This window comes from Grus americana, chromosome 4 (genome assembly GCF_028858705.1).
Source record: "Grus americana isolate bGruAme1 chromosome 4, bGruAme1.mat, whole genome shotgun sequence".
Taxonomy (NCBI): Eukaryota; Metazoa; Chordata; class Aves; order Gruiformes; family Gruidae; genus Grus; species Grus americana.
Window position 1 is genome coordinate 51,175,271 of NC_072855.1, and position 10,874 is coordinate 51,186,144.

Here is a 10,874-nt window from a genome sequence, read left to right on the forward strand (position 1 = left end):
AAAAATGAGACATCTATCAAAGGCTGAAAATCCAACCAAGATATCCCTGCAGCTCACAAAAAGGAGAGGGGCTCGTATCCGAACTCTCTTTACAGGCTCTTCAAAGTATAACAGAATTATAAGTGAAGAAACATCTTTTTTAATCAATAACTTGACAAAGACCAGCAATTGCAGCAGAAACAACAGAATAAATTCTCTTTCCTCCAATTGCTTGAATTCTTGCTAATGATAAAAAGACAAACAATACACATTCACTAAATTACCTTATGTAACGAGAAGACTATAACACATTCAGACACAACATGCAGAATAAGGAAAATACAATGAAGCTAAAAGGAAATTAAGAAACATTAATTTCTTCTTTCTCTTTTTTTTGTGGCACAACATACTCCCTTTCTGAAAAAAGATCCTTATACTGATGCCTTTACTGTGATACCGTAAAGAACTGTTCTACATCCAGCTACAGGGGCTGCAAATGGTGGCAATGCATTTTCTGAATGAGCGTAGCAACGGAAGAAAAGTGGAAGGAAGGTGAAACTCCTCCTGGTTTGCTCTTAGTATAACATAGAGTCACTCGGCAAAAACACCCGATAAACATGAAAGCAAGCAAAATACCATATAATCTTTTCAAAAGTGTTTCACTGGCTATGATAAGCATCCAGCTACCGTATCCATTTTTGAGCAGACATTTCAAAAAGCTCATTGCTGCTTCTGAATGTCGGGACGTTTATGCATTCTAATGTACATGTGTACTATGAAAACAGAGATGAAGAAGGTTATGGATTTTTATAGCATGCTATGAGTTTTTGGCAGTAGTAAGACCATTTGCACATACCATTGAAATTAGAAAATTAGATTTTAACCTCTAATGTCTTTTTAAACATAGCTAGCACATAAGTAAACAGCTGGGCCTATTATAGATCCAGAATGTAATAATAATAAAAAAATAATCTAATTTGAAACTCACCCTCCCAAGCATTCCTCTGAGATGAATTCTCTTGGCTCCCAGCAAAGGGAGTGGGAGCCAGAGCTTCTCATTTTCCCAAGTTGGGCCCTATGAGAACAATATATTTGTTCTTTAACATTGTTCAGTAATATTTAATACCCAGAAAATGCAGATTGCCAGCTGTTACACATCATCTCACAGCAATAACACTCTGTGATATTTAAATCTTATAGCTATTTTTGTATGAGTGATACTCAGGAAATTGGAAACTTGTCAGTAAATAAATATTTGAGTTTTTGGCTTAACTTGTTTATTGGTATAGCTGCTTGGAAGCTTGATAATACTGATCAATATTTCAGAAAATTAAGCTAGCAAAGGTGATTGGAAGGGAGTTTCTCGTATGTTTGTGCAAGTACATATGCATGGTCTATTCTGTTCTGCTTGAGCTGTAGTAGCAAATTAGGAGGCATCCTCAACTTGGGAAGCAAGTTGGTGGCGCAAGCTAAACCTGGGGACTGTATGCTTCCCTGCAGTCCTGCCGGCGCGGCGCAGGGCTGAACTGCGATGAATCATTGGTCTGCCACTCCTGACTTTCTCCTTTTTTTTTTCCTGTTTGCGTAGTTTGCTTGTGTTTGTGTGTGTGTGTGTGTGTTTACGGCGCTTTTTTTCTGGTTTTGTCCTGAGTACAAATAAGGTGGCAAGAAAGACTATTCCAGCAGGCAGTGCGTAGGCAAGAACCAATGGAGCTTCTGTCCCTTTTTTTTATCCCTTCACACCTGCCGGAGAGACAAAAAGGCTCGAAGTAGTTACAAATGCAGTTGTCTATCCCCATAAACGCAACGAGCTCCTAACGGGAGAGCTGCTGAATGGCTCGGGCGCAGGAACTGCCTGACAGCCGGGCTTCCTCAGGCAGCACTCGTGATTTCAGCGAGCCGAATCAAGCACTCCGCTTTGCAGACTCACAGGAAGCCATTTGGGGAGTACGTTTTCAACTGATGTTATTATACAGTATTTAAAGGGAAACAGTAAGACTCCCATGCAGGATGGGACTCCATCTGGACTATGAGAAGTGTATTGCTTAGCAACTAGCCATTTACTGTTCTTCTCAAATTTTTTTTTTTTTTGTTGCAAGTATATCTCCAAACAAGTTGTTTTGTGTTTTGGTGGTGGTTTTTTTTTTCTTTTTAAACAGCATTTAAAATACAAACAAACAAAACAGACAGACTCCAAACCCTAGAGCTGCCTTGCAACAGAATGCATGGCAATTCCTGTAGGTCCATGTCCAAAATCAAGACTACAACCTTGCATACACCACTATGCATTACCATAGAAAAAGACAGACTTTTCTGTAAGGCCCAGTTATCCATGCCTAACTGAATACTCTCTTCTTATATTCATTCACTGGCTGTGATTTTACATCTCTTAAAATATGTGATGTAATTGAGATAAGAGCTTCCTTCACTTTCTATACAAACTAAGTATTTTTCTTTTATTTAGATATCTAAAGTCTGCAGTATTTGAATATATGAAATATAAAGCATGAACACACATGAATGTAAGTACACATATTCTCACGTATATTTCTGAAAATCTGGCTGAGTGTCCCCTTTATCTGGGCAGAGTAGATTACTTTCAAAATATTTATTCAGCTCCTTCTCTTGGTGGATAACCAAGAATCAGCATATATAGGTGGTAAGGTGTCCACCAAAAGATTAAGCAACTTCTTAAAACCATATAGTAACACAGGGCAACCCACTTGTGACTCCTGACTTTGAAACAGTTCTTTCGCCCCCTAACAGCAGTTATTTTTGCAGAGCTGGCTGGTAGGAAAGCGTTGGCTCTTATACTGTGAATAGGGCTGGGGTTTTTTTGCTAGAAAGGCTATTATGGGGAGATAAATTGATGTAAAATCATAACAGTATAAAAAACCTTCTAGAAGCTGTAGGTTATTTTCTTCATTTTCAATGAGTTTATAAATCCTGTTTACTTTATAGTGGAAATGTTTGCAGATTATTGGAAGCATTTTTCACTTCCCTTGATAGAGCATGCAGGGTTAGGATCTGCTGTGCATGAAGCACCCGCATCACAGACTGCATTCTTCTGGAGCAACCCTCGTGCTTGAGCCTTTATGAAAATATTTGTTATTTTTAACACACATTTCAGAAGATGCCTGATTAATATTTGAACTACACAGGCTGGAACCGAACCTGGCTTTTCACTCGGTGTTTACTGAACACCAAGTGGAATAAGGGTGTGATTCCATGGCCAATTCTGCTATTCATTAAAAAGAAAATAAAATCATTATGATGTGAGGTCTGTCTTTCCCTTTCTTTCTTTCTTTCTTTCTTTCTTTCTTTCTTTCTTTCTTTCTTTCTTTCTCTTCATGTATTTATGTGTATTGGAAACCATCTATTTTCTAAATGCCTCAGGATACAGGGTGACACTAGTTGTGATTTGTCATTTGAAACACAGTAAGATTTATTGGTGTGAAAAGACGCAGTATGCGTACTAGACCCACAGCCAAGTTATTGTGGGATAATGAGCTACTGTCTGTCAGCTGAGGTTCATTGAATGACCATAGTATCTTCTTAGCCTACAGTAAATAGAAAGTAAATTACATTAACATAAGGCTCCATGAAAATAACCTAACTTTTTTTAGAAATTAATAAAAGTATGAATGCTTATTTTATGTGAACCATCATTTTTCTCTCACACTATTTTGACAATGCTGAATTATTTTTATTCTTAATATTTTTTCTTTATGAAATAAATTTCTGGGTTATACATTCCTTTTTATTTGGATGGACTTTTTAATTTTTTATTTCTTTTTTTTTCTAGAATCTGGGACTATATGGTACTTCCCTTCTTGCCATCGTAGTCTTTTTATTTTTAACGTGCAAGACAGCTATTCCAGCACAGACATAAAATTAGTTTTGCTCAATGGATTTCTTGTCATGCATGTGCAAAATCTTCATTTGCCTCCAATTTAAATTTTTGTTTTCCTCTGGTGACTCATTTTGCTGCATCTGTGTTTATTCTATAACCTGTGGATAAGGCATGTTTTCCTAGCTGAGAGCTGGCTGGGCTTTCACTGATGACTGCCATGTGTTGGTTTAGTCTTGCATGCAATTCTGTCTTGATTTCTCTCAAGCTCTCACTGTCAGCATTTCCCCAAGGTGCTCCACGCAGCTCTTCTGGGAAGCCCTTCAGGTAGAGTTCCTCTTCGGGTTTATGGAAGACATCACAGTTGCTTTGTCCTTTGTAACAAAGTTTATTTCCCTCCAACAAATATGCATACTTCACTGGTTTCAGTGATAGATGATTTATTATTATAGTTCATCTGTTGCTTAATAGATTTTATTTTGGTCACGGTGACTTAATCTGTTTGGGATTTTTTTTTGTATTTTACAGTTCCTTTTTGGTATCATTTCATTCCCTGTCTTTTCAATGAGCTTAAGCATGCATCACTGTGGTTTCTGGCTGATAGGAAGAGGCTTCTGCACCAGAAAGACTGATGATAAGAAAGAGGTTGAGTGATCGTTTTCTAAGACAAATTTCTAGGCAGTCAACAGTGTGAGTTTGAAAACTGTTTTTTATCTATGAGAGACTAAACTTTGTTCAAGTATGCCTGTATCAGTTGATATTGTACTTCTACTTACACTGTAAACATTGTCCCTATTGTTTTGTTTTGTTTTTTGTTCTTAGTATTACTGTAGAAAGGGTAATGTAGGTTGATTTAATATAGTTTGGGCTTTCTGTGATATTGTCTCTGCCCTTCCCTATGTGCCCCCTTATCTATGCTAGCATTCAGGTGCTTGCATACATAGCCATCAGATGTGCGCAAGGCTTGCTGCCTTTCAGAAGACACCCCACTGGCAAGGCTTCGAGTGGCTTTATTTGTAAAGGTATATAAAAGTTTGCAGCGTACACAAAATGCAGGAAAATCTTTTGAGGTTATTGAACATATGCATAGTTTAGCTTCAGTTGGCAGCTGTGGATACCTCTTTGGTAGTAAGACGGGAGACACCCTGTGTGCTGGGGAAGCAGGTGGAGAGCATTAGGTGACAGGATCTCCACCTGGAAGAATGCAGAGGACTCTAAAGGCAGGGTGCTGTTGACGTCAGGTTATGACCATCTTCAGTGGATGAAAGCTAACACATGAAATAGAAACACCTGAAAAGCAAGAGAGAAAGCTAGGCTATATTCCTAAAGAGAGGTGAGTGTTGCTGTGCTCTGGTTGGTGCACCCACAAATCAGATCTTGATGAAGCATGGAGATCAGTGTTTGTGAGCTCTTCTACCACTATAAGAAAACAGAGGAAGAGTTTCTAACCTTTTTGGACCAAGAGGTGATGGCAGTAGAAGACAAAGAAATCTTGCTGTTGGCTAAGGTGAGTTTGGTTTTGAGTGTTCTAGCCTGTCCTTTTGTTCTGTTCTTTCCTTGCTTTCACTCATCTTCACTTTCAATTATTTCTCAACAACTAATATCTGGAGTTGAGCCATTTAAAAGAATTTCTCCTCTGTGTCTTGTTAATACTGAAGGCATTTATTTCTGTTTGTGACAAAGCTGACTCCTTTTCTCTATGCTTCCCTGTGCAAATAGAGGGCCTGACCTTTCCTGAGAAGGTGAAACCATCTTAGAAATTAATGGGAGCTTTACCCAAAGACTGTAAAATTGACCTCATGTCTTGCGATGGGTAATATCAAGTTGTAAATAAGTAGGTCAGGCTTCATCTTGTTGATACGTAGACCTGTGATTTTCACTGTTAAGTGGCTGTTGGGCAACACTTAGCAGAGTGTAACCTGTGTTGTGTTGGGAAGTGTTGTATTTGTGGTGTTTAAGATAAAACAGTTCCTGTATCAAGCACCAAATGACTTGTGGGATGTAAAAATCTTCATTTGCTAACATCTGTTTAGGAACAGTTAGTATGTTTCTGTCTTCTCAGAATACTGTAATGGTAGAATTATCCAAAAATTTATTTTAAAATAGTTTTGTTCATAAAAAAGAAATATAATCATTAGAGGAAATAATCTTCTTTTGTGGCTGGGTCATTCAGAGGCTGCTTCTGTGCAGCAGGACCTCCCTATTTAGGTTGAAGAAGCAGGTGTTTTATTAACTTCTTGAGTCACAATGCTATAGACTTAATCTCATGGTAGACTGGCTTACTTACCTCTTCTTACTCCGCACTTGCCGTTTTATTAGAGGCTGCTTGTGGCTTTGTCTCCTCCTTTGTTACTAGCGTACTTCAGTGTGAAGTGTTTGTGTGTGTAAATAAGTCACTCCATGCTGTTATGACTCAATAAGATGATAAATTTCTTGCTGAAGATACTCAAGTACAAATCCATTCCTTCAGTGTCTTTACGTTCCTCTCTTTAAAACTGACTTGATAACGCTGTGTGTAGAAAGAACCTGTGCTAGTGCTGCTGCAAACTTTTGTTTTAATGGACTGCAAGCATGGACTCCATAAGCACATGCAGATCACCAAAGTTTGCGGAACAAGAGGAATGCTCCATATATCTTCTCCACTGCAGCGTGTATATGAAAAATTATTTGGGAACGTGATGCAGAAAGGCACGATGCAGCTCTGGCTCTCCATGGCTGCAGCAGAGTAACTGTACGCAACTGTGACTGTGGGCACGGTGCTGCCAGACAGTTCTCTATGGGTTTATGAATGTGCATTATCAGCCCTCTCACATGACTCTGTACGCAGATCCCATTACTGCTGTATATTGGCTACGTCTAACAACTGAATGAGCTCTTAAATGATAGCAACTACTTTAAAATGCCTGCTGTTTAAAATGCTTCCTACTAAATTGCTCATCAGTCACTGTAAAAAAGAGCAGTTATTTCAGCTACTACCAAACCGTTTCCACATACAAAGGCTGCTTCTGTCCCATTCCGCACATGCCTTTGCAGTGTATAGAGCCAGGCTAATTCCAAAAATGAGAGGAAAAAGGCAACCCTGGTTATTCTTTTCAGTCCCATTTAGCCTTTCTCATAGGTTTTGGGGGCTTGAAATGTATAGGGTTAAGTGGATTCTACCTCATACAGCATCAACTCTAAGTGTTGTGGCTAGGAAATCAGTCAGGTAGCAGTGGGTAAAGGGTGCAAGGCTGAACGTTGTGCCTGGAGTGCACTCTGGCCAACTAAGCCTACTGAAGAGGAATATCTGTGGTGGAAGCAGGTATAGCATTTACAAGAGATTTACCATGCAATTCCTTTCCTTTCACAATAAAAGCTTGAGAACAATGTTGAACTTTGCTATATGGTAGGACATCATCTGTCAGGCAGAGAGTAAGCAAGTGGTATCAAACCCAGTTCTGCGAGTCTCTGTAGCTCTTTTTACTGTCAGCGTTGCTCTACTGTCAATGATCGATTTTTGCCAAAGACCTTGCCAAGTAACTAATCAGAAAAGATTATCTGTGGACACTGAGTCTGTTCTTGAGTGTGGTAGAGAGGTGCAGTAAAATGCAAAGCATTCACATACTTGGCATCTAATTTGGTTGTGTTCGCTGCCGAAGGTATAGCTGCAGCTGTTGGCTTAACTTGGTAAGCAGGTACCATTCAAGGGTAAAGATGAGACAAGTCAAGAACAAAGGAAAGAACTGGTGCCAAATACTTCCATAACTCACAAAACAATTTGCTTTACAATAGTCTCAATATTTCATCATTTTTACAGCAAGAGTATGAGCGCCATTCTGCATAATCATATAATATCATATAACCCTGTACCAGTACTTTCAAGTAGATAATATAACATTGGGCCAGATTTGTTTTATATACTGTATTTTCCCTATGAGGTAGGAAGAGCTGGGGAGTACAAAAAACCCCCACCAAACTCACAAGCTTGAGCCCTAGTGAATTCTTATATTGCTGTCTACAGGTCACATCCTGGGCTTGTCCTAATCCGTAACACAAAGCCTTTCAGAGCTGTACAGCTTGGCCACGGCAGGCAGTTCATAACCTGAAAGGCAAGAATATTCCCAGTGAGAGCTCTGTAGCTGCACTGTGAAACTCTCTAGAGTTTAGAGAGATGCACTTATGTGTTGCCATATTTAAACTCTTAAATTTTGCTGCTGTTCCCAGGATAAATAGGATGATTTTGCAGAGACTGTGCATTAAGAGATTATCCTTTACTTGCAGGGAAGGAAAGCTAGGTTCCTATACAGCAGAGTCCCCAAAGAATGCCTCAAAAAAGGCAATGTCAAATACTGCTGGCATGAAAATTGAGGACTTACACCATTTGGGAAGGGTAGATCTGCTGGGTTTTTTTTTCCTCTCAGCCTTACCTGAAATATGAAGATCTGTTGAAAGACTCTTTTGCCTACTCAGATATGTGAAGACCCTACAGACGCTTGGAAATGGGGAAAATCTGACATCCGCAATGTGACAGCACCTATCAAAATAAACTTTTAAATTTAAAGCTAGACAGTGGAAAATACTTATATGAAAAAGTGCCTTTTCAATATGAGAAATATTATGTGCAGTTGTGAATGGTTATGTAAACTCCATTTGCTTGGAAAGCAGTTAATTCTCAGTAACTATTTTGGGTGCAGGATTGCTTAGCATAGTGAAAAAGGTTCAGGTGCACTTTCCTGCAGCCTTAAACAGCCTGAACAACCTACGTAACTTTCAAATTTTTTCTTTTTTTTTTTTTTTGACAGTTGTCTTCTGACTAGTAGCACATGATGAAAAAAGGAAAAAAAGTCCAAGTCTAAGTTTTGCTGCCATCATGGACTAATTCAGTGTCACAGATTTGCACTTTGCAACAGCTGGCTTTAAATAGCCTTGCCAGCAGCTGGAATTCATTATAACCTTGAATTTGGGACCAATATGCCCCACTCCCCATTAAAGTTACAATATTGCTATGTAGCTGTAGGAACCCTGGCATTGAAGACACAATGGTCTCGACTTGAGTAAGACAAAACCTCTAGGATTTGTAGGCAAGGGAAACAGAAAGCTTTGATAAATAGACACTGACTGGGGACTTTTAAGCTCTTTCATGCAGTTGCAAGCTCAACTCTGGAGATGTAATTCTGAATCTTCTTTACGGGTGAATGCCTACACCCCCTTTCAGGACAGGGCAAAATCCTGGGGTGCGATACGTATCTTCGAAGCTCTCAGCTAGCAAAGTGATTTGACTGAAGGTGCTCCACAAGCTGCAGGACTTTCACAGAGATTTGCTATAAAATAAGCAAGGTCAGATCTGGGTGAAGCTAAGCTAAATGCTGATCAGACTGCTGATAACCACTCAAAGGGACCATAAGGCACTCAGCAGTGGAAAGGAGATGGAGAATGGGATGGATTGTCTGCACTCCCTTCACCTTTATTTTCTGTGCCTTGCAATTGTAAGCAGCCTTAACACTGGGTGCATTTCATTAATTTTAACTTTGCTCTTAGGATGTCAAAACTTTTTTTTTTTCCTTTCCTGATGAAAAGCCTTTCAAGGATCTCATAACTAGATGCTGGGTAATCAGGTCACAGGCATTTGTGTGTGTGTCTGGAAAACAAATTGTGATGCTGAGGTGACTAGAGGAAATGTTGATATTTGGCAGGATTGGGGTACTTCTGAGCTGTTTATCTCTACTTGCTTCACTTCAAAAGGTTAGGCTGAGTTAATTTTGGCTTTTTGCAATGCTGCTGAGGAGACAACAGTGGTCCCCACTGAGGTATTATACTGCTGTAAAGATCAGACCTCATAGTCTATATTTACTTGTCAGCAACTGATATCCCTACAGAACTTACTTTTGTAAGATGCTATCTCTGTTGTTCTGACATAATGTTAATTTTATATACTTATAAATATTTTTAAAAAAACAAACCCCAAAATACCCCAAACCAACAACCCACAAAACCTCAGGAGAGTAGGCAGGCAAGCTTTTGGTGTTGCTTTATGATTCTAAGATAAATTGGGGTATCATGAGTTTGAGAACTATAAATGAAACTGCATTTGTCTTTGCTGATACCCCTAATCCAAAATAAGATAATTTACATAAAATGATCTCCATGTATTCTGAATAACACCTGAAATTTAGAAAATTGAGACTAAATTTTTAGCAAGATGCAGTGTGATTATTTTTTTTTCTATCTTGATATCAAGAAAGAAGCTAGAGAAAAAAATAAAGATATTGTAGAGCTTGCCTTTGCATTTAGGGTTTATAGCAAGCAGGTGATGGTATAACAATTTAGGGGCAATCAATGGTCCATACTGTAGCAGCTTTAGCACCACGCGGACCTGGCTGAAAACTACTGGATGTTTTCCTGTCATCAGTAATGTTTAGTAAAAGGAGTAGGCTTTTCATAGTATAGTTTTTTCTCTCTTAACTCATGTACATAATAATGACTGCTTTATTTGTGCAGGCTCTAAATATTGTAAAATAGTTTAATAGGACATACTATCTGGTTTTGGTCACAATGCTTTGTTTGTTTTGTTCATGTGATTTACAAAACATTTGCAAAAAAGAAATGAGTATGCCAATATTAACACAAGAATTTGGATGCCAAATGTCTCTTCATGTTTTCATAAATCTTCAGGCATTTGGGAACTAGAAACAGGATAAAAGCTTACAAAGAAACTGAAGACCCAAAAGTAGCACTAAGAAGCAGCTGGTAGTAGCTTTATTTCTCAATGACGTACATCTGCCTTCCTTCCTTTGGCCCCTCTACAGTTCATGAATAAAATCAAGGTTAATGATCCTCTGATAAAAGACATGCTAAAGACTTATCAAAAAGCAGATGCCTGCATTTCAGATAGTCTCCTTACTCTACAGTAACTCTTTAATTCTAAGAAACCAAAGTGCCCTTTAGCTTTCTTTCCAGGGTGCAGATTTGTTTGTGGTGGCTCTGGCCATTCTGGCTGTGTATGTGTCTACTTTAGAAAGAATAAACTAGCTGCAAATCTTTAATAATTTACTTTTGCTGTAGCAAT